Source organism: Gekko japonicus, unplaced genomic scaffold, assembly GCF_001447785.1.
Source record: "Gekko japonicus isolate JY-2015 unplaced genomic scaffold, Gekko_japonicus_V1.1 scaffold2594, whole genome shotgun sequence".
NCBI classification, from domain to species: domain Eukaryota; kingdom Metazoa; phylum Chordata; class Lepidosauria; order Squamata; family Gekkonidae; genus Gekko; species Gekko japonicus.
In genome coordinates, this window is record NW_015171580.1 from 119,447 (window position 1) to 144,448 (window position 25,002).

The 25,002-nt window shown below is 47.9% G+C and overlaps 2 protein-coding genes across 2 annotated transcripts in view; one reads left to right on the top strand and one right to left on the bottom strand.

Annotated features, from left to right (window-relative positions):
- B3GNT5 (UDP-GlcNAc:betaGal beta-1,3-N-acetylglucosaminyltransferase 5) overlaps positions 1-24,954 on the bottom strand; it is a 34,865-nt gene extending 9,911 nt beyond the window's left edge. The window contains exon 1 of the mRNA XM_015419820.1: positions 24,797-24,954. The gene's annotated coding sequence lies outside the window, so the exon portion shown is untranslated. The remainder of the gene's footprint in view (positions 1-24,796) is intronic.
- The window catches only part of LOC107117662 (guanine nucleotide exchange factor DBS-like), a gene marked incomplete at both ends in the record, with an annotated part of 237,080 nt that overhangs the window by 112,948 nt on the left and 99,130 nt on the right, over positions 1-25,002 (top strand). The window lies entirely within an intron of this gene.

The following is a 25,002-nucleotide window of genomic DNA, read 5'->3' on the forward strand; positions in this document are numbered from 1 at the left end:
CTGAGCCAGAGGTCTCAAGCCAACAGTCCATCAGCGGAGTGACGGGAAAAGAGTCAGGCTCGATTTCTAATCGAGCAAGTTTGTTCCTGATCGTAGCACACATCAGCACAGCAGACGGGGGGGGGGGGGGCAGACCCAAGCGCTTTGTTAAGCACAAAATGAAATCAGCACTTTTCATACCATGAGTCTAAGCTCTTCATTATTTGGGTGATACAAATGACACAGCGTGCGCACACAGTCAACGCCCAGCAAATTAAACCACTCAGCAACTACCTAGGACAGAATGCCATGACCAGCTTAGCATCAGCTGGCAATATAAAAATGCTAGCGGGAACAAGAAGTGTTGCATAGACACACCTCTTCGCTGTTCTCACTGCAACTAGGAAAGCAAGATGGCATCCTGTCCTGATGTGTTTTGCCACCTCGGTTGCCCATGGGCAATTATATCCTAGCCCAGCTGACTTCCAGAAAGTCTCTACTTCCAGGGTGCCCTTCTAGTCTGCCCCAAACTTCTGCAGTGTTACAGCAGATGGCAGATAAGGTTCTAGGGAGCACCAGCTGGTATTAGCCGAGTCTTTTGGGTCTCTCTATTGCTCTGCAGGGGTGTGCCTCTTACAACAGAGGTGTCAAACTCATTTGTTATGAGGGCCAGATCTGAAATAAATGTCACTCTGCTGGGTGTCAAACGTGCGGCCTGGGGGCCGAATCAGGCCCCCGGAGGGCTTCTATCAGGCCCGCAGCGGAACTGGCTGTCTTCTGCTTCTTCTTCCAGTTCTGCTGCTGCTGCGTCATCGTAGGTTTGCGGCTTACAGATATGCACCTGAACAGCATACTCAAGATCGCGACAGCACAGACGTTTTGATGCAATAATTCAGAGCAAGAGGTGTCAGTTATCAGACACCGTTAAATAAACAAAATACTGCAAGAGTGCTAATGTTTTAAGCATGTTTTTATTTTAAGTTAAAAAAAACCCCTTTGTGTCCTTTATAAAGTTTGTATCTCCGCTATCTGGCCATTACATTTTATGACACACGTGGCCCTCATAACAAATGACTTCAACACCCCTGGTATAAAGGATAGCCGCTGGTAAGCTCCAAGTTGGTATATTTAATTAAATTTTTATCCTGCCCTCCCCGCCAAGGCAGGCTCAGGGTGGCCTCACAGCAAGGCCCCATGGGCTGGGAGGGGGGTGCAAAGGAAAACCCACATGGGTGGATTGAAGAGCCAGCAGTGCAGCACGGGGCAGACACTTCCACGCTGCTTGACTGCTGCAGAGGAGGTTGTTCCGCCATGCTGAAGCCACAATTGGAGTGGCTCCGCCCACTACCCACCAACAGTCTCCTGTCCCCTCCCTTGCACCAGTTGCTGGCGGGCCACATAAGAGCCCAGGGTGGGCCAATTCCGGCCCACGGGCCTTATGTTTGACACCCCGGTTTACAACATACCCAGGAGTAATCAAACGTTGTTCGGCAGCCGCTATCATAGGCTATGCGTTTCCTTCAGCATGCTACATCATGGGTCCCCAACCTTTTCAAGCCTGTGGACACATTTGGAATTCTGACATGGCTCGGTCGGTGCAGCAACAAAGCGGCTGCCACAGGAGGCAGGGTCTAGCCACAAAAGGATTGCCACAGCTTAACTTCAGTAAATTAACTGGAGATCACTGTGTTGTGGTGGCGGCGGTAGCTGCCAAGGCGACATTTAACAAAATCTTCATAGCCAATCAAGTCTCGGATAGTCAATCAAAAGCTTTGTTGGGGGAAAACCCCACCTGCTCCCACCGAATTCCTGAAAACATTCGGCGGGCTCCAAGGCGTCAGCTGGTGCCATTGTGCCCGTGAGCACCAAGTTGGGGACCCTTGCGGTACAGGCTGGCAGTACAGAGCAGTGTTCCCTCTAAGCTGAGCTAGTGTGAGCTAGCTCTCAGTTTTTTAGCCTCCAGCTCACAGATTTTTGTTTTAGCTCAGGAAGGATGGCTCCAAAGCAAACGAATTTATGCAGTAGCCAAATCGCTTGCTCACAACTTTAATGCCAGTAGCTCACAAGGTAGAATTTTTGCTCAAAAGACTCCACAGCTTAGAGGGAACATTGGTACAGAGTGTGATGATAGTACACTTCTGGCTCTCTAGAAGACACCTGTGTATTGGCATACTACTTTTTTTTTTTAAGGTCAAATTAATAGCCAAGCCATGATCTCTCTAGATGCCATTACAATGGGCCCCATTTACCAACAACATACGGTCTGGACACGGAACTCTCCTGGGCAACAGTCCTGAAAAGGGAGACATTATTAAGGAGGAGTCCCTTAACAAAAGCTGTGCTTGGAAAAAGCCATCATTGTCAGAGAGAATGAGGTTAACCAAGGCATGGTTCTCTGGGCGAGTCTTTAATTCCGAAAGAAGAAACGCAGGGTTTACAGACCACAGTTCCAGCCACTCAAAAGGGCAGGAAACGATACTTTTATCACTGCGAATTTTCTGAAGTGAAAATTCATTTTCTCATCCATAAACCACCTGTTGGAAATTTTATTTTGTGTTTTTTAAAAAAAAGAAAAAGTGCACATGCTAACATTTCATATTAGGTCAGACCAGGTGGTAGTAGACTGCCCTCACTCCATTGATGGTCTCCAGCACAGCCCACATTAAAGGACACCTTTCCTGTGTATGCACAAGCACATCTGGATCGTAGTAGAGTTTCCATTTGGAATGGAAACAAGAGCCTCTAACCTTCCCCGAGCAACTGGGAAGTAACACTTTCTTCAGTTGCTTGTTGCAGCCTTTGAGAGTCCCTTGGACTGCAAGGAGATCGAATCAGTCAATCCTAAAAGAAATCAACCCTGACTGTTCCCTGGAAGGCCAGATACTGAAGCTCAAATCCTTTGGCCACCAAATAAGAAGGGAGCACTCACTGGAGAAGACCCTGGGAAGGGTGTTGCCAAGAAGGGAGCCAGGAAGGGGATGGCAAAGGATGAGACGGTTAGGCAGTGTTATCGGTGCAATGAACATGAAGTTAAGCAAACTCCGGAGGATGATGGTAGACAGGAGGGCCTGGCGTGATGTGGTCCACGGAGTCGCCAAGAGTTGATTTATTTATTCAATTTATACCCCGCCTTCCCCTCCGACAGTTGAACTGTGCAACTGAACAACAACAACCAGGCAAATCCATTTATCAAAAAGGAGGCTTCTGACAACTGTATTGACCCTTTATGGTGCAGTGTTTCACCAACGCAAAAAAGCATTCTTGTGCATTGTAACACACCATGCAAAAAATAATATTGACACAGCTTTGCCTGTAATGACATCCATATTACGTTTTTTTTGTCTGTTTGTCTTGCTGTGTTTAAAAATCTTTAAAAATATACAAAGATATAGAAAAGCATAATAGAATTAAAAAATTTACCAACTGTAACCCCAACAATACATATACCAACTATATATCAACGCCAAGAGGTTGAAAGAATCACAGACTTGAGAAAATAATAATAATCAAGAATTGGAATCTAGAATACTGTCTTCCATGGAGTTCAGGGCAACATCTACTGGACTGGCCCACTTTTATCAACAGCAACCCTGTGAGGATGTTTAATAGAGGGGATCATCCCAGGACCATTTAGCGAGTCACTTAGAGGAGGGCAGGAAGCTGTTCCTGTTGGCAGCAGAGGAAAGGACTCGCAATCATGGGTTTAAATTCAGGGCAGGAAGGTACCAGCTGGATATTATGGAAAACTTTTTTACAGTCAGAGTTGTGCAACAGTGGGATCAGCTGCCTAGGGCGATGGTGCGCTCCCCCTCAGTACTGGCAGTCTTTAAGCAGCGGCTGGACAAACACTTGTCAGGGATGCTCTAGGCTGATCCTGCATTGAGCGGGGGTTGGAGTAGATGACCTCTACGGCCCCTTCCAACTCTGTGATTCTATGATCCTAAGTCAGTAGCCAAGAATTTGGTTCCAGGGTTTTCCAGGCTCAAAGTCGAGTATTCTAGGTTACTTTACTTCTGGGCTGCCTTTGTGAGATGTAACAAATCGAGACAAAAAAAATGGTTTTATAACCACACAGAATTTAACTTATCTCATGTTACTCCACACATAATCTGACCTGGTTATTGCTCACTGACTGCTGGGCAAACACCTTTCAGTCACAAAGTCTGAGTCCAGTGGCACCTTTAAGACCAACTAAGTTTTATTCAAATTATAAGTTTTTGTGGGCTTTTGTCAAAAACAATGAAATGAAACCTCCTCAAGCCCCACTTACCGGAAAAAGAGGCATTTGGGAAGCTGACGCTGTGTGTTTGTGCCTACAGTAGCAACAACCGCTTGTTTCCCTGGGCCGTTCTATCTCTAGCAGCTTCTCTACTACCTACACACACACGCACAAAACACACCTCAACCAAATCACAAGCAGCTTTTTATAACTCTTGGAAGGACAGAAAGAAAGGCAAGGAAGAGATTTAGGGAGGGATAATGTTGAAGGGGAAAAAACACACACACCAAAGATGGAAATGCAATGCTGCACACCTGATCTACTCAATCCATCACTTCTTCTGCACAGAGTGGCGATGTCTGTTACAGGGGTTCTGTGTGCACATAAGAGCAGCCACCCACCAATGTTCCCTCTAAGCTGTGGAGTCTTGTGAGCAAAAATTCTACTTTGTGAGCTACTGCCATTAAAGTTGTGAGCGAGCCATTTAGATACTGCATAAATTAGTTTGCTCTGGAGCCACCCTTCCTGAGCTAAGACAAAAATGTGTGAGCCAGAGGCTAAAAAACTGTGAGCTAGCTCACACCAACTCAGCTTAGAGGGAACACTGCGGCACCCACAATCAAGAAGGAATTCCAAGTGCTGCAAAAACTGGAAGCAAAAATCATAGTGCTCTGTGCCCTGCTTCTGAAGAGTTAGCATCATTCATTCGCATGCACTGCTAAGGCTTCACAGAAGGTCTCCCAGTTACTACTTCCCATGCTGTACGGACATTGTACCGTGTATTCACAGTCATCCATTGAGTTGATGCATGCGGCAGGCAGTTTGTTTTTTTTGCCATCAAATCAAGCTGACTTCTGGCAACCCCTAGGAGGGCTTGAAGGCAAGGGAAGTCCAGCATCGCCTGCCTCTGCCTCCCGGCCCTGGTATCCCTTGGAGGTCTCTCACCCGAACACTAGCCACGGCCGGCCCTGCCTAGCGTTCGAGATCTGACTTGCCTGGGCTATCCGTGTCAGGGCGGTAGCCAGTAGTTTTAATTGAGATGCCTCTAACAGTGGAGCACACTTCGGTTCGGCGCAGACATAAATGCTTCTCTCTCCTCCCAGCTACAAGACTGTAAACCAGCTTTGGCAGAACTGAGTAGTCCCTCTCCCACCTTGTAAATTCGCTCCACGGTTAAAGGTTTATACCCACACAAACCTGAAGGAGGGTTAACACTGCTCAGAGATCACACATCAGTTACCCGGACTTGACTGGCGAGCTCTGGTAACAGCCATCAGGGGGAATTCTCTAGGAAGAAAAATGCACCGGTAGCGAGAAGAATGCAGAGGATGCAGTGGTAGCCACGGGCTTCGAAAGAGGATCAGACAGATTTGTGGAGGATGGCTAAAAGCCATGGTGACTGATGGGAACCTCCACATTCAGAGTCGGTCAGCCTCTGAATCAAAGTACCAGGAAGCAACATCAGGGAAGGGCCTGTACCTGTCGTTGGATCTCCAGAAGTACAGAACATTATTCTTTCTTTAAGCCTTTAGCTATTCCTTGCAGTACATGGTTTAAGCCCAGCTTTACCACCCCTAGGAGCTGCGGTGGCTCAAGTGTTTAAGACGCTGAACTGCAGGCTGTGGAAGGTCGGTAGTTCAGCGGTTCGAGACCCGGGTGCCGCATGATGGAGTGAGCTCCCGTCTCTGGTTCCAGCTCCTGCCAACCTAGCAGTTCGAAAGCAAGACATTGCAAGTAGATAAATAGGTACCACTTCAGTGGGAAGGTAACAGCGTTCCGTGCGCCTTGGTGTTTAGTCATGCCGGCCACGTGACCACGGAAACGTCTTCGGACAGCGCTGGCTCTTCGGCTTGGAAACAGAGATGAGCACCACAACCCTAGAGTCGGATTCGACTGGCTTTCAAGCAAAGGGAACCTTTACCTTTTTTATCACCTCTGCTGGCACTTTAAAAAATTCTGTACTGAAGTAGGAAGAGATCTAGGGTGCCTGGTTATACCCTTTTCATTCTTTCTAGAAAGAGAAGTATTCATAATGTTTAAACATAGCTTTCTAGAAGGACACTCCCTGTGCAATATGAAAACTCAACCCACTTCTCAACACTCACAACAGGTTTGCTTATACAAAGGGGGGGGGATGACTTACTACGTGTTTAGAGATGTGTATTTTAAACAGTCTCTTTCGCCTGAAGATGTTCCATGCCAACAGAACTTAAGTTTCAGATCTGCTCACACCCTTCTGGTATACAATATCAAAATCCAAAGGTTTATTATCCCGTGACTCTTTTTTAAACGGTTTAACTAAACAAGAATTCCCATTAAAAAAAAAAACACCTCCCATTTAAAAACCTCAACAAGAGTGTGGCAAAAAGTTTTGTACCAGTTTTCCATTATTCTGTTCAGAAAGTTTTAGAAGCTATCTAATGCCCCCATGTGTTCAAAACTTGAACGCTGTTTTATAGGAGTAACGCATTTTAGCGTGAAAAGACATCGCATTTGCTTATTCGTTGCTCTTTTCAGTGGCATATACTACAATGATGATTCTAGACTAGTGAATTTCAGATATGAGGTGCAGTCATGTGAACACATGAAACTGCTTTATACTGAATCAGACCACCGGTCTATCAGAGTCAGCATTGTCCACTAAGACTGGCAACGGCTCTCCAAAAGTCTCAGGCCGAGGTCTTTTGCATCACCCACTGCCAGATCTTTTAACTGAAGATACCGGGGATTGAACCTTGGGACCAACTGCATGCCAAGGAGATACCGTACCACTGAGCCACAGCCTCTATAGCCAAGTGAAACATTGTACCTTAATCTGTGGGCCACCAGCTGTGGGTGACCAGTATTACAGGAATATCAAGTTATTAAATAGGAAAAGAGCGATTGCAGGGTCAGGGATGACAAAAGAGGCCCTTCCCCCAACCCCCCTAAGGAGTTCCTGGTACATGTATCTTTCCTGGTACATATATCTTTCCCTTGATAAGACTTGCATGGATAATCACAGTTCAGATTGCAACACAAAGCCCACGTGCCGTCGCTAGCCCCGTGATTTATTTTGTAATCCCCCACATCCAGTTTCTCTGGTCTCCTCCTGACCAAAATAGTGTATGCGTCCCTGCCCAAAAATAGCCCTGCGTGCCACCATCTTGAGGTCTCTGCAGTTCTGCTCCCAGCATTACTACCCAACATGCCAGAGACATGAGGGCATGCCTCAAAGACAAGGAACACTGCATGTTAACCAGCTGGATTTATGGTGCCTACACATTTCGCAGGGCTCCATCACAGGAATAGGAATTCCCCACCCCCAGCCTGAGGATTCCTCCTGTTTACAGCACTGGCCCACTCGCCCCACTCCACCCTTGAGCTGTCCCAACAGGTTCTCAGGAACATCAGTCTTCTAGCTGACTCTCCTGAACAGGCTGAGGGCCAGATGAAAAACTCCCGCAGGCTGGATGTGGTCACCCACATCCTGGCTGGGCTGCAGAGCACCTTCCTTTAGCTATACAAACTCTCCCAACCACGTCTGCCCACTGGACCTTTGCAGTTGTCCTTGTCTGTGCATGTGCACAGATGGCAACAACAAGCTCCTGAAGTTTGCTAAACCCAGGAGAGTAGACTTTGCTTAGACATTATCTATCTATCCTTAGACATTGCCTATCTATCTATCCTTAGACATTACCTACCTGTCTGTCTATCCTTAGACATTGCCTATCTACCCCTCCATCCATCTATCCATGCTGTATCAGATCAAGTCCAGTATTGTAGCTAGCCAGATGCTTTGGGGTGCTCAGAGACACGAAGATGACCCCCCCCTCCAATTTATCTCCTGCACTAAATACTCAGAACCAGGGGTCATTTCCTGCAGGAGCGCACAGGAGCAGAGCTCCAGCAGTAAAGAGCCCAGGGGGCGGGCACATGCAACAAGCCCCACCCCCTGCTCCCAGCAGCCCTGAGTCAGAGCAAGAAGCAGCCAGGTAAGCTGCAGAGCCAACAGGTCCAAAACAGTCCAGTGGCACCTTTAAGACCAAGTTTTATTCAGGTACAAGCTCTCCCTCCTCTGTGAGGACAGATCTGCATCTGATTTGTATCTGATGAAGGTAGCTTTGACTTTTCAAAGCTTATACCCTGGAAATCTTGTTGGTCTTCATACTGCCTGAAACAAGCTACTTTTTATTTTATTTTTAAATTAAGGGTACTTTCCAGTCAAAGGTAGGACTCCCCTACATGGCCTTGGGACAGCAGTGTTGAAGTAGAATTAAACATTCCTCTCCCCCCACCATTTTTAGCAAGTAGCCCACCTATTCTTACCTAAGAACACAAGAGAAGCCTTGTTGGATCAGGCCAATGGCCCATCCAGTCCAACACTCGGTGTCACACAGTGGCCAAAACCCAGGAGCCCTCAGGAGGTCCACCAGTGGGGCCAGAACTCCAGAAGCCCCCCCACTGTTGCGCCCTGGACCTCCTTTGGGACCTTTTTAAAAGATGGGGGTTATCCTCAGGAATGGAGGCAGATTTTAGTGATAGACTGCATATTTTTGTCAGGAGATCCACGGGATTCATTTGAGTTCTTTCAGAACATTTCAGTTCTTTTCATGTGGGTTGCATTTTCTCTGCAAGAATGATGCACTGTCCAAATAAGTGAAGCACCATATTTAGTACCTAAGAAGTAGTCGTGCCACCTTACAGAAGGGAAGAGTTGTGTAGCACAGCTCCATTATTCTTATTTATCTGTCAAGTATAGAGATGTGAAGGCCCGGAAAAAAACCTGAAAAATTCGGGGGGAAAACGTTTTTTTCCTGTTTTTTCCTGAAGCCTGTTTTTTTCCGAAAAATTGGAAAAATTGAAAAAAGAAAAAAGAATTGATTATGGAACGTTTTATTTTAACATGATGAATAAAATATTTTAAGACAAGGTGTTCAAATATTTTCCAAATCATTTCTAAAATATATATATATGGTATCAGATTGATCTAATTTCTGTGCCCTGAGGACAAGCAAGTCCTAGGTTACAAACTGAACCCTCCAATGCAAGAACAAGATGCATTTCTTCCTTTAGGAGGTGCGATTGTGAGAAGAAAATAATAAAAATTCAGTTTTGTTTTTGCATGTGGGTGGCTATTCTGTTTGAAATAATTCTTTGGATACACTATATTTTTAATATGCTAGTTGTGATAATTTCATGCCATGTAAAAATGTCCATAGTCATATTTTATTTTCCTAAAGTAACAAAATGACTTTCAATCTAGAAAAGAGAAAAGAAATGCTAATGTAGCATTTTTCCAATTTTTCCGAAAATTTCCGTTTCCCCCCGAAAAAAACCCAGAAAAAAACCGGGGTTTTTTCCGAGCTTCAAAATTTCCGGATATTTTACATCTGTAGTCAAGTAGCATCTGACTGATGGTGACTCCATAGGGTTTTCTAGTCAAAATACATTCGGGACGTTTGCCATTGCCTGCCTCTGGCAAAGTAAACATAGGCTTCTTTGGTGGTCTCCCATACATGTACAAGCCAGGGCCGAGCCTGCTTAGCTTCCAAGATCTGATGAGATCGGGCTAGCCTCGGCCACCCAAGTCAGTCCACCGGCAACAGGGTCTCAGACAGAGGTCACCTACTACCTGGTCTTTTCAGTGGGGGGGATGCCAGGGATTGAACCTGGGACCTTCTGCATTCCAAGCAGATGCTTTCCCACTGAGCCTTAAATAGTTTTGGTAGAAGGAAGGGGACTGGGTTACAAGGACAAACTATGACAATGAAGTGGCTTTATAAGCTTAAAAGCGTGTGGCAAGAGTCCCACGGCAGCAAAAGCAAACACAAGTCTTGTTCTTGTTGTTGTTCAGTCGCACAGTCGAGTCCGACTCTTCGCGGCCCCGTGGACCAGATCCCGCCAGGCCTTCCTGTCTTCCGCCATCCTCTGAAGTTGGCTCAATTTTATGTTTGTTGCATCTATGACACTGTCTAACCATCTCATCCTTTGCCGTCCCCGTCTTCTTTGACCTTCAGTCTTTCCCAGCATCAGGGTCTTCTCCAGGGAGTGCTCCCTTCTCATTGGGTGGCCAAAGTATTTGAGCTTCAGCTTCATTATCTGGCCTTCCAGGGAACAGTCAGGGTTGATTTCTTTTAGGATTGACTGATTTGATCTCCTTGCAGTCCAAGGGACTCTCAAGAGTCTTCTCCAGCACCATAATTCAAAAGAATCTATTCTTCGGCGCTCAGCCTTCCTTATAGTCCAACTCTCGCAGCCATACATGACTACTGGGAATACCATTGCTTTGACCATGCGGACTTTTGTTGGCAGGGTGATGTCTCTGCTTTTTATCGTGCTGTTTAGGTTCGCCATCGCTGTCCTCCCAAGGAGCAGGCGTATTTTAATTTCATGGCTGCTGTCACAGTCCGCGGTGATCTGGGATCCCAGGAACGTGATGTCTGTCACTACTTCCATAAATTTTTGCTCATGTTTTTTGTGGCCATGAGCCCATCCAACTCAATGGGCTCTCGTCCCAAAGCATACGTTAGAGTCAACAGCAGTTAAGTCTTTAAAAGATGCCATAAAGAAAACTTGCTCGTTTCTGGAGAGTCAGTGTGCAGCCCAACACCTCCCTCCCTGTTCAGCCACATCCCACGACTGGCTCAAATGCGCCATTCCATTTTGTCCAATTTTGGTGGTTCGTTTGCATCCTCCCCTCCACTGCTTAGTTCACACTGAAGACTACGGTCTTTTACAAACTAAGAAAGTTGGGGGTGGGGGGCAGTGTTCCCTCTAAGCTGAGTCAGTGTGAGCGAGCTCAGTTTTTTAGCTTCCAGCTCACAGGTTTTTGTCTTCGCTCAGGAAAGGAGGGCTCCAGAGCAAACTAATGTATGCAGCAGCCAAATCGCTTGCTCACAACTTTAATGCCAGTAGCTCACAAAGTAGGATTTTTGCTCACCCCACAGCTTAGAGGGAGTGTTGGCGGAGAGTTGATCAATACAAAGGTCTCAGCTAACCTATACTTCACTGACAAGATGTTGTTCCGTTGGGGGCATTTTGTGGGCTGCTGCACGCATAGGTGAGGGCAAGCTTTGCATCAGGGGTCCCCAACCTTTTTGAACTTCTGGGCACCTTTGGGATTCTGACACAGCGTAGCGGGCCCAGCCACAAAATGGCTGCTGCAGGAGGCAGAATCAGCCACAAAATGGCTGCCGCAGCTTCACTTCACTCACACAATGCAGAGCCTTGTGCTGTGGTGGCAGCTGCTGCCAAACCAACGTTTTTAAAAATCTGCACAGCTGATTGGCTCTCTGATGGCCAATCAGAAACCTTCCTGGGCAAAAGCCCCACCTGGCCCCACCCACCTTCTAAAAACACTTGGTGAGTGCCAAGAAAGGTGTCAGTGGGTGTCATGAAGCCCACGGGGACCCCCATGGGAAACCCCTGCGTTGCATGATGATGCAGAAAAAACTTTTAAAACAACTACAAATGATGGGAAAAAAGAGATTGATGGAGGAGTCTCAATTGTTACAACTACAAATGGAGAGAGCAAGCTATGTCTTAAGATTTCAAGGTGTTCTGGAAGAAAAGACTGAGAATCTGAAACAGACTATGTGTGATGTATTAGGCCCTATGGCAGATATAAAAAAATGGATATACTACAAAGCGAAATAGATACGATCTATAGGTCGTATCCTGAATTTACAAGGAAAAATAATCTGCCTGGGGAAATGATCATAAGATTCTCTAGAAGACAAGTGAGAGATCAGATTCTCAAAGTGACAAATGGATCTACCTTGAAAATCAAAGACAAAGAAATAAAAATATTAAAGGACATCCCGTTTGAAATAAGAAGGAAGAGAAGGAAATATAGAGACTTGGTGATATTTTTTTTACAAAAGAACAACATCCCCTACAGATGGATGGTTCCCGAAGACACAATCTTCAAATTCTTGGATAAGAAAGAAAAAATTGACTGTTGAAAAGGCACGAGAATTTTGCACCAACACAGTCGTCCATCAGGAGAAGTAGAAGTTGAGAAAGAGGACAGCACCAAAGAAAGCAAAGAAGAAGGAGTGGCAGCATCTTCAGACGAGAATTCAGACTCTAAATGAGGGGCAGCTGCCCCAAAAACAAGCTATCATCTGAAGGGGGGAAAGTATAAAAAATGAGATGTTATTACACCCTGAAAGCTCTTACAATGTATTGTTATAATTATTTGTTATATTGCTTTTTAAGAAGTCGGAAGTGGTGGTGTTTAAATTCATTTTTCAGTATAAACTGACTACTAGATGACCACATTCCATGAACTTGATTCGAACTTTGAACTAAAAGCTAATTTGCTAAGCGGTATGTATGACCACCATCTCTTGGGTTTTTAGTGGGTTTTCTTTACTTTCTCCCATAGTATGTAAATCCCCTCCCTAATTTCATTGTAGTTTATAGAAAATGCAAATTAAAAAATCCCCTATGGGGGGCATAAAAAAAAATCCCCCTTTCCCCCTGGCCTTTCCTGCCACACCCGTTTTTGTTTGCTCTTGCGTAACATTTAGTATCATGCCTGGCACGACTACAGATTTAAATGCAAATTGCAAGTGAAACTGTAAGAAGGTTTTATGCAACAGCAAACAGCACTAGTTTTTAACCTACTTAGTTTAAAGTCTCTTCTCCTCCACCTGCGTAACTTACTTGTTTACTTAGCTGAAGTCGTAAAAGAAAAGGGTGTGAGATTTTATACTGCTAAAACCCCTTTCATTTCAAAAGTGGGGTTTTTTGTACGAAAAGGTACCCTAGTAATCAGGGCCGGCTCACTCACTAGGTGAACTAGGTGATCGCCTAGAGCGGGCCAGCCCTTAGGGGCGCCAAACTGCACCCAGCCCCGTACTCTGAGAGTTTCTTGATTATTTGTGTTTTTCATTCTTCCTAAAATGCATTTATTTTTGAAAAATGGCAGGTGCAGGGGGGGCGCCAGAAGGGATCCTTGCCTAGGGTGCAAAATAAGCTGGGGCCAGCCCTGCTAGTAATGTTACGGATACAATTGTGCATTACCTTGCATCAGACGCCGCACTCCAAATCCTGCATCTATACAAACGCAAATATGTTAATTCAGTTACCCTAGAAAACATTCAACAAGGGCGGCATTTATATATTTAATTTCACTTCATATATATATTCCACCTTTCTTCTCCCATGGGGACCTAAAGCAGCTTACATAGCTCTCCTCTCTTGTTTTATCCTCACAACAACCCTGCGAGGTAGGTTTGGCTGAGTCAGAAACAAGGGTTGTGGCGCACTGTTAAGAGCACCTGCTGTGCATGCAGAAGTTCTCAGGTTCTGTCCCCCAACATTTCCCAGCCAGAAGGACCAGAAAGGAGGCGATGTGGAAGTCCTCTCTCTGCCTAAAGCCCTGGAGAGCGGCTGCCAGCCAGGCAGGAAAGACTTGACAGACCAATCGCTTGACTCAGTATAAGGCGGGTTCATGCATGCGTGTTCATTTGAGAACGCCCTGTGTGAGCAATCACACTACGACATAGTCAGGGGTCATTTCGTAGAAAAAGCGGTGCAGGAGCTCATTAGCATACCTCATTAGCATAACTTATTTGCATATGCCACACCCCCTGACATCACCCGAAGTGTGTCAGAAGGCAACACCCACTGCTCAGGCTCCACTGGACTGTTTTGGATTGCTAGCTATTGCGGGGGGGACGGGACATGCAGATCTGTCCTCACAGAGGAGGGAGAGCTTGTACCTGAATAAAACTTGGTCTTAAAGGTGCCACTGGACTGTTTTGGGCTGGGGGGGGGGCTGTGCAGCTTACCTGGCTGCTTCTTGCTCTGACTGAGGGCTGCTGGGAGCAGGGGGTGGGGCTTGTTGCCTGTGCCCGCCCCCTGGGCTCTTTACTGCGGGAGCTCCGCTCCTGTGCGCTCCCGCAGGAAATGACCCCTGGACATAATAGATTCAGGTGGGGCAGCCATGTTGGTCTGAAGCAGCAGAACAAAGTCTGAGTCCAGTGGCGCCTTTAAGGCCAGCGAAGTTTCGTTCTGTGTGTCAGCTTTCGTGTGCGTGCACACTTCATCAAATGCATCTGAAGAAGTGTGCATGCAAAAAAGCTCATGCCCAGAATAAAATTTAAGTCTTAAAAGTGCCACTCTGCTCTCCTAGGACATAATGATGGTAATGTCCCTGTTCCATGATGTAAGTGGGCGGGATTACTTCCAGGTGAGGTTCGAAGAGCTGCGGTTGTGTTTGTGTAGAAAGGAACAGCATCTCAAAAGCCACACGTTTCTGAGTCTGTGCAGCTACTCTCTTAGCCAGGATCATAAATTTTGGTCTTTTGTCTACTGTGCTTGTGAATTAAGGGGGGGAAGGTGGATAATACTTGGGACTTTGAGATGGCACAAAAAGCCTCTTCAGCGGTTTCCCTTGTTTACTTTAGTTCCAGGGCTATTTTTGGGCAGGAACGCACAGGAACGGAGTTCCGGCTGGCTTCTGAGTTGGCCACGCCCAGCAGGAACTCTTTAGCATAACAGGCCACACCCAACAGCAGAAACTCATTAGGATTGGCTACATTAGGGGTGTGTGGCCTAACATGCAAAGGAGTTTCTGCTACAAAAAAAGCCCTGGTCTGCTACAAAAAAAGCCCTTGGGAGTCAGCCAGAACTCCATTCCTGCCCCAAAATAGCCCTGGACGTAACTGAAGTCAGCTGTAGGTGATGCTCACCCACATTGACGATATCCTGAAGTGGTCGAGGTGGACTAATGTCCGCCTACAGATCAGATTTCTTGGAACTCCAGAACATAAGCAGCATGGTCAGGCAAATCTCAAAAACACAACCCCTTTCCTCTCTCTTTTGGGGCCCAACGCCTCAGAACCAAGCCAACACGTAGCCACCATTTCCCCAGGCGTTACTCGACGCCCCAGATTACCGGAAATAGGACATTATTGATGGAGCAGGCTGCCAAAATGTAAACATAGCTAGAGGCTTGGGTGCAGCTGCCATTTCCATGGGTGTAACCCTAGATGATTTCCACCAGTGGAACAGGACTTTCTCACCTTCCTGTAGCACAGCAACCTGAAATGCTCAGTCCCAAGGCCGCCACCTCTCACCCGGCAGCCCCCCCCCCCAACCCCTGCTGCTGCTGCTCAGGAGGGCAGAGGGGAGAGAAGCTTCGAAAAATCATCTACGCTCCAGCAGGATGACGTCATGTCCAGGTCGGGTTGCCAAGTGACTTACTTTTAAAAGCGGGGGAGAGTTGGTCCCCGGCCGGGACATTCGCACGCGCGCACCCCAATGATGTCACCCGGAAGTGACGTCATCACGTTGGGCACTTCGCCGGCTGGCACTCTAGCAATCGGCCTGGAAACTCTATGGTACCATAGAGTTTTCAGGCTGATTGCTAGAGCGTCAGCCGGCGATGTACCCAACGTGATAATGTCACCTCCAGGTGACATCATTGCGCCGGGCACATTGGGGGTGGGGTTTCCCCATCGGCCTTTTCCGTACCAGCGGATTGGAGACCCTTTGAGTGGGGGACCCTCCGCCCTCCCGGGGGACCTGGCAGCCCTAAGTCCAGGGTGGACCTGGAAGTGATACTGTGCCCCCGGAGCGCCAGTGATTTAAGTGTCTCTGCCCACCCGAACCGCCTGCTGGTTGCTGCGTAATGGTGTTCCTGGGGGAGCCAAAAATCACACACACCCCCAGCCATTTTTCAGGAGTGGGCAGGCACATCTCCTCTTGCTCTTAGCTCTGGGGCAGGCAAAAGCTTCTGCCTATTCCGTGGCGCAGCAAGTCACTAAACAAACAAATGCAGATGGGACGGGAGGCGGGCCCTGATCTTGTCAGACCTCGGAAGCAAAGCAGGGCCAGCCCTGGTTAGCATTTGGATGGGAGACCCCCAAGGAAATCCAGGGTTGCGATGCAGAGGCAGGCAATGGCAAACCTCTTCTGAGCATCCCTTGCCTTGACGGCCCGATGGCATTGCCATACGTTAGCTGTGCCTTGCCAGCAAGAAGGCATCATGTTTACATTATTATCGTTATTATTAACTGTATGGCAGAGTTACACAGAGGAAGCATATAATAATATAAAATAGTGTAACCAAGTTGATACAGTGCGTATGTAGGCCGATCGGGCGGTTCCCCTGAATACTAATATCTGAATTTTAAATCCACTCCGTCGCGGCTGGGGAGAAGTCAGAGAGCTCCGTCACATCTCCCTGGAAAGCACGATGCCCATACTCCTGTGAGCAACAGAAAACAGTTTGCCAGGCGGCACCACAATCGCATTCGGGTCCTGATATTTTGCCGCCCAAGTGAAACATATAGGGGCTACTTGCTAAAAATGGTGCCCACAGGCTCAAAAAGGTGGAGGACCCTGATTTGTAGGCTACCCACACAGCATGGGGGTTCCATATCAAAGATCACATTATTTCTTTTGTGCTGTGCACAGCAGAGATGCAAAGCCCCAACTGCACTATGAAGCTCTACATGTCTTATAGAATTCATAGAATGTCAGAGTTGGAAGGGACCTTGCAGATCATCTAGTCCAACCCCCTGCACTCTTGCAGGAGCATAGCCGAAAGATAGCCCTACAACGTACCACTCAGCCGCGGCTGGGGAGAAATCAAGGAGCTCCGTCACATCTCCCTGGAAAGCATGATGCTCACATTCCTGCCTCTGCTTGAAGATGTCCAGCGAAGGAGCATCCACCACCTCCCGAGGCAGACTGTTCCACTGCTCAACCACTCTTATAGTCGGGAAGTTTCTCCTGATATTTAGCCGGCATCGGCTCCATATGCTTATCTAATTCCCTTTTGAAGCCGTCCATGCTTGTAGCCGCCACCACTTCCTGTGGCAGCCCCAACTGCACTATGAAGCTCTACATGTCTTATAGAATTTATAGAATGTCAGAGTTGGAAGGGACCTTACAGATCATCTAGTCCAACCCCCCCGCATTCTTGCAGGAGCATAGCCGAAAGATAGCCCTACAACGTACCACTCAGCCGCGGCTGGGAAGAATTCAAGGAGCTCCGTCACATCTCCCTGGAAAGCACGATGCTCACATTCCTGCCCCCGCTTGAAGATGTCCAGCGAAGGAGCATCCACCACCTCCCGAGGCAGTCTGCTCCACTGCTCAATCTTACAGTCAGGAAGTTTCTCCTGATATTTAGCTGGTATCGACTCCCTTGTAAATTCTTTGTTCAGCTTACCCACCCAGCAAACGTGGCTGCTAATAATCTCATAGGAAAGAACATGTAGCTGAGAGGGAATGGCTAGCCCAAAGAAATCCAGCAAGTCCAAGTCTGAGGAAGGATCTGTCTGCAGAGCACCAGTGTCCAAGTCACAGGCCGCTGGATTATTGTGCGTTGTGCGCCAGGCAGCTCCATGAGGCTATTACCATCTTCCGGACACCGCTTGGCTTGCCCAGTGATAAGAAGAGACTGCAACGATGCCCTCCCTGCCACCGCCCTGTACGCCCGCCCATTCCATCTCCATAGGGAACCGCAGTTCCGCAGCACAATTCTCTGCATCCTCGTCCAACTACAATTCCCAGGATGCTTTGGAGGATAACCGTGACCACTGAACAAGGAGAAAACGGCCAATAAGCTCGCACTGTAGCTATGCCCTCATACGGTACAGTTAGGGGAGGGGCTGTGGCCGAGCGGTAGAGCATCTGTTTGGCACACAGAAGGTCCCAGGTTCAATCCCCAGCATCTCCAGCTAAAAGGATCAGGTGGCTGGTGATATGAAAGGCCTGAGATTCCGGAGCCCGACAGACAGAACTGGATGGTAAAGGTAAAGGTTCCCTTGCTCGAAAGCCAGTCGAGTCCGCCTCTAGGGTTGCGGTGCTCATCTCCGTTTCAAAGCCGAAGAGCCAGCGCTGTCCGAAGACGTTTCCGTGGTCATGTGGCCAGCATGACTAAACACCAAGGCGCACGGAACGCTACCTTCCCACCAAAGTGGTACCTATTTATCTACTTGCAATTTCTTGCTTTCGAACTGCTAGGCTGGCAGGAGCTGGAACTAGAGACGGGAGCTCACTCCGTCATGCGGCAACTCGGGTCTTGAACTACTGACCTTCCACAGCCTGCAGTTCAGCGTCTTAACCACTTGAGCCACCGCAGCTCCTTGAACTGGATGGACCAAGGGTCTAATGTAGTACAAGGCAACTTCCTGGGTAAACATCTCCCTTCACAGCACAATACTACCACATATACCTTCCCCTTTCTGCAAAGAAACAAGAGTGTATGCAGAACCTGCCACCAAGCTCTACTGACTGCTGAAAACAGCGTCCAACAGAAAGTCTACTTCCAGTCAAACTTCCTCCAATTCAGTTCTGTTTCCTCTGGAAAGGACCAAGCGTTGCAGTCGATGCACAGCCATTTGGAGCAGGAAAGACTGTATTTACAACATTCTAGGCAAGAACAGGTTCTCTCTGTGAGCTTCTCTGCCAACCTTCGGGGTTAATTAACCCTTCAGGCTTTCTCTGTTCACCAGGCTCAATCAGCAGAAGTTGCAGCAAGAAACATGATTGGGAGGGAAGAGGAAGAGATTGGATTTATATCCCGCCCTTCACTGCCCAAAGGGGTCACAGAGCAGTTGACAATCTCCTTCCCCTTCCCCCAAAACAGACACCCTGTGAGGTAGGTGGGGCTGAGAGAGCTCTTTCGAGAACTGCTCATGAGAGAACAGCTGTGAAATAACTTGCAACTGACCTGAGGTCACAGCAGCAGCTGCATGTGGAGGAGTGGGGAATCAAACCCCGTTCTCCCAGATTAGAGTCTGTGCTCCTAACCACTACACCAAACTGGCTCTCTGGGAGCAAGGTAACCTGTTAAAGAGTGTTATCTACTACAGAAAGTACAATAGTTACACACAGTAGTCACAACTGGGTGCCTTCAAGTCACAACCGGACTCTTGGTGACACCAGGACCATGGGGTTTTCAATGCAGCAAGCAAGCAGAGGTGGTTTGCCATTTCCTTCCTTACTCGTCTCCCGTCCAAGAACTAACCATGACCAACTCCGCTTAGTTTTCAAGCTCTGATGAGATCAGGCTAAATATTTAGGCTGCCGATTCTGCATATTCAGCTCCATTCTTACAGGAGCAAAGCTATGGGGTGCGCGCTGTTAACTGTGGTGACTTAAGAACATAAGAGACGCCAATGTTGGATCAGGCCAAAGGCCCATCCAGTCCAACACTCTGTGTCACACAGTGGCCAGAAATACCAGTGCCATCAGGAAGTCCACCAGTGGGGCCAGGACATTAGAAGCCCTCCCACTGTTGGCCCCCCCAAGCACCAAGAAGACAGAGCATCACTTGCCCCAGAGCCCCTATCTATACCTTGTGGCTAATAGCCACTGATGGACCTCTGCTCCATATGCTTATCTAATTCCCTCTTGAAGCCATTCATGCTTGTAGCCGCCACCACTTCCTGTGGCAGTGAATTCCAAGTGTGAATCACTCTTTGGGTGAAGAAGGACTTCCTTTTATCCGTTCTAACCCGACCGCTCAGCAATTTCATGGAGTGCCCACGAGTTCTTGTATTGTGAGAAAGGGAGAAAAGTACCTCTTTCTCTACCTGTTCTTTCCCATGCATAATCTTGTAAACCTCAATCATGTCACCCCTCAGTCGTCTTTTCTCCAAGCTAAAGAGCCCCAAGCGCTTTAACCTTTCCTCATAGGGAAAGTGTTCCAACTCTTTTATCGTTCGAGTTGCCCTTTTCTGCACTTTTTCCAAAGCTATAATATCCTTTTTAAGGTGTGGTGACCAGAACTGCACACAGTATTCCAAATGAGGTCTCACCATTGATTTATATAGGGGCATTATGATATTGGCTAAATCAATAGTGAGACCTCATTTGGACTTCACGATGCTTCTTGATAAACACAGCTACTCAGATTAAACAGTGTTATTTTCCTCCTAACCTGTCGTCATACTGAAGTCATCTGTAAACTGAACTAATCAGCTCAGGATGGGTAGCCACTGGTTGTCTGTCCACAGCAGGAGAAAAGAGCAAAGAGTCCGGCAGCACCCGAAAGACAAAACAAAACTTGTGGCCGGGGATGAGCTTTTGTGAGTCACTGCTCACTTCTTCAGATACTGGAGATTCTGAAGAAGTGAGCAGTGACTCACGAAAGCTCCTATCCTGCCACTAATTTTGTTTGTCTTTAAGGTGCTACTAGGAGCTGTGGTGGCTCAAGTGGTTAAGACGCTGAACTGCAGGCTGTGGAAGGTCGGTAGCTCAGCAGTTCGAGACCCGGGTGTGCCGCATGACGGAGTGAGCTACCGTCTCTAGTCCTAGCTCCTGCCAACCTAGCAGTTTGAAAGCAAGACATTGCAAGTAGATAAATAGGGACCACTTTGGTGGGAAGGTAACAGCGTTCCATGCGCCTTGGTGTTTAGTAGTCATGCCGGCCACATGACCACGGAAATGTCTTCGGACAGCGCTGGCTCTTCAGCTTGGAAACGGAGATGAGCATCGCAACCCTAGAGTCGGACTCGACTGGCTTTCGAGCAGGGGAACCTTTACCTTTAAGGTACTACTGGACTCCTGCTCTTTTCTACCAATCAGTTCAGACACTGGTCTATAAACCTGAGTTATGCAGGAGGGCATTTTGACATAGGTAACAGGGCTGTACTGTACGGAAATGGTTCAGAAAGATGCTTTGGCAAAGGGATAGGGATTAGACGACTGTGTACAGTACACGCTGTCTGCCGCTGAAAGTATGATCCTCCTATTTAAGCGCCCCATTGTTTAACATGCCATTAATGCTTATACTTTATTTCAACTCTGTTCAGATCTCCATCACGCAAATCCTACTGCAGTGTTTGTTGGGTGTCCCACCCTGTTGATTGTATCGATTTACACAGTATAATCTGCCTTGAATCTCAAAGAGGAAGGTGGACAATAAATAAAACATTTGCCCGTTTTCAAAGCCAACCACCGCCCACAAAAAAAGCAGATCAACGAAACAATATTCATTGTTGTCTTATTCGTCCTTAGAATGATACCCATTTTACACCTGAAGCCAAAATGTAGGGCTCTAGGGATCAGGTACAAGCCCTTAGGCATGGTGTAGGGCGCTAGTGATCAGGTACAAGCCCTAGGAGAAGAAGGAACTCAACTTCTTATTTTCTACCAAGTGAAATATGGTATTAGGCAGACACAAAGGCCACACGTATCCATAAACTCTGTTTGCACCAGTGTTCCTGCCGGCTCCAGCTGTATATCTATTCAGGCTGGCTCCAGCTTTACATCTATTTAAAACATTTACCAGCTGCCTGTCAACCCTACGCAACTCAAGGTGGCATTCAATGTAAGGATGCTTATACTTTATTTCAACTCCACCACTCAAATCCTACTGCAGTGTTTGTTGGCTGTCCCACCCTGTTGATTGTATCGATTTACACAGTATAATCTGCCTTGAATCTCAAAGAGAAAGGTGGACAATAAATAAAGCATTTGCCCGTTTTCAAAGCCAACCACAGCCCACAAAAAAAGCAGATCAACGAAACAACATTCATTGTTGTCTTATTCGTCCTTAGAATGATACCCATTTTACACCTGAAGCAAAAGTGTAGGGCTCTAGGGATCAGGCACAAGCCCTTAGGCATGGTGTAGGGCACTAGGGATCAGGTACAAGCCCTAGGAGAAGAAGGTACACAAATTCTTATCTAACTCAAAGTCTTGTTTTCTACCAAGTGAAATATGGAATTAGGCAGACACAAAGGCCACACGTATCTATAAACTCTGTTTGCACCAGTGTTCCTGCCAGCTCCAGCTGTATATCTATTCAGGCCGGCTCCAGCTTTACATCTATTTAAAACATTTACCAGCTGCCTGTCAACCCTACACACTCAAGGTGGCATTCAATGTAAACAGGCCATAAAACAGAACAATACATAACATAAAATGCCATGAATTAAAATAACAGTTTAAAACTGCCGACAGGCAGAAAACATAACTCATTGAATGCCATCCAGGAACAAAACCATTTTCAGCTACCTCCTAAAGCTCAAGTGGGGGGGGGGACACCTCCCTGGAGAGATTGTTCCATAACCCTTGGGCTGCCACCAACAAGTCCCTCTATCATGTAGAAGAAGAGGAGGAGGAGGAGATTGGATTTATACCGTGCCCTTCACTACCCAAAGGAGTCTCAGAGCAGCTTACAACCTCCTTTCCCTTCCCCTCCCCACAACAGACACCCTGTGAGCAGTGTTCCCTCTAAGCTGAGTTAGTGTGAGCTAGCTCAGTTTTTTAACCTCCAGCTCACACACCTTTGTCTCAACTCAGGAAGGATGGCTCCAGAGCAAACAAATTTATGCGGCAGCCAAATCGCTCGCTCACAACTTCAATGCCAGCAGCTCACAAAGTAAAACTTTTGCTCACAAGACTCCACAGCTTAGAGGGAGCGTTGCCTGGGAGGTAGGTGGGGCTGAGAGAGCTCTCTCGAGAACTGCCCTTGAGAGAACAGCTCTGAAAGAACTTGCAGCTGACCCGAAGTCACAGCAGCAGCTGCATGTGGAGCAGTGGGAGACTCAAACCCGGTTCTCCCAGATTAGCGTCTGTGCTCTTAACCACTACATCAAACTGGGTCTCTGTACCCACCAGACGAGCTTCTTTGGTTGACAGGACAGTCAAGAGGGCCTCGTCCTGTGATCTTCATTCCCAGGAAGGAACGTATTTAGCACTTGTCTGGGTGCTTGGCCACAAAGCTGGTTTCACGTATGCCTCCCATGACTTCCAGACATTATCTGCACGCAGGAACTCCTGGTATATATCAGAATCCCACATTCAAGACCCAACCAGTCATTTGGCAGTTCTACAGTTCATGCCACCCACCCTGGAGTTGTAGGTAATAGCCAGAGGCAGAGCTTCTCCGCCATCTTCCCTGGTGACGTCTTCGTGTCACTGCACCCGTTAAAACAAAAGGTAAGTGGAGAAACTTCGGTATTTTCTGCAAGACGCAGCCTCACGGCTAGTATTTTGGAGCCACGAAAGGTCCTCTTGGGATGCCCTCGCTCCCAGAACCAGACCCGTTTCCAGAGCAGCTTAGCCCTGTCGGTGGTAAGGGAAGGTGCAGATCGCAATCTTACGCACACTTTTATCAGCACTGAAGTTAGCAGTGCTCACTCCCAAGTTGCCTAGAAATAGGTTGCGTCCGTCTCGTTTTCGCAACTTCAAAAACGCCAAAGGGTTTCTGCAAGGTCCTTAAGAGCAGCTCCGAGTTCTTGGGAAACTACCTGCAGGGGGCGGCGCAGACTGGCACAGCAGGGGGCAGCTTCCAGCCACACAAAGCTGCAAAATGCCCTCCACACACACACACACACACTAGAGGCTGCCTGATTGGGGGGGAGAAACATATTCTATTCTCCTTGCAATACAACTCCTTCCCCACGAAAGAAGCAACTATGCGGATCTGGTTAACAATTCTCGCAACTGTTCAACTGTGGTCCGGTTCTTTGTATTTTAGTAACCTATTCAATCAGTTAAGAAGCGAAATGAGTTGGTAGAAAAAAGAAGTTAGCGGTGGGGAGGAAGTTACTCTACACTCAGTGAAGTTGGGGGGCGGGTGGGCGGGAGGGAGAGGCGTGAATTAGGTTGACCCCAAACAAGCCAGTTCCTCCGGCTGGGTGTCGACAGAGAGGGTGGGGGGCGAGGAAGGAAGACAAACCGACGGAGGCCAGAGACCACTCCAAAGGACATTCCTGTTTGGGAAAATAATAATAATAATAAAGGAAGCGCCCCTTTCGCGACCCGCCATGGAGGAGGGGGAAACCGCGATCTCTCCAGCGGCTCGACTCCCGGCAGGTTTCCCTAAGGAGCCCCCCCCCCCGGAGGTGGGGGGACTGCTGCAGTACCCCCCAAGTAGCAAGCAAGCGAGGAAAGCAGGGCTGGATCAGCTCGTTTCCCCGGATGGGAAGAAGCGCAAAGAAACCCAGCAGGACGAGACGACTAGCCAGGAAAATGGAAGGAAGGCGTCAGGTCCCCCCCCCCCTCCAAATTTTAAAACAGATTATCCCAGTGGCCTTTGGGAGCGACGGGGCCCAAAGCTTTTCTTGGGGGAGGAGGAAGGCGGTTCATTCATTTCGCAGATGCTGAAGGCGGCAGGAAAGGAGAAGCGGGCGGTCGCGTTGCAAAAGAGCGTCTCGCCACACCTAAAACTTCCCAAAGTTAATCACAGTCGGAGTTTCAGAGAAGCCCAAATGAAGCAATTTTTTAAAAGGGGGGGGCTTTTAAAAAGGGGGGAAAGCAAGCTGCTGGGGGGGGGGACAACCGAGGCCTCTGGACCACTTAAGGGGGCCCGTTAAGCCTCCCCCGCCGCAGAAGAATAAAGAGAGAAAAGCGGCGAGGGTTTTTGCTTTAAGTGGGATCGAAGGGAACTCCGCCGAAGCGAGTCCCTCCTCGTGCTGAACCCATGATCGGACGCTTCCAAAAGTGACCATTTTTAAAAAACGGACAGAAAATCCGTTCCCCTCCAGTGGCAGGCAAGCCCCCGAACCCTTTTCTTTCTTCTCGCGACACGTGCTTTTTGTTTAAAGTAGATGACAAACTCCCTCCGACGGGGGGGGGGGGGTTCTGTGGTTTTTTAAAGCCCCCCCCCCCCTTGTATTTTTAAAAGCAACTTACCCAGCCAAAAAACGCGGAGAGCCGGCAGGGAGGGAGAGAAAGAAGTTAACTCGGCTTCCATTCCGTGAACGGCACGCGGGGAGGAAACTCCGAAGCCACCCCGCCCGGGGCTCCGGCTTAAAGCTCCTCCCGACTCCGAGCGCGCCTCGCCAAATGCGCCTTCGCCAGACCTCAGGCAGGATAAGAGAATCGCTGAGCTCGCCAGC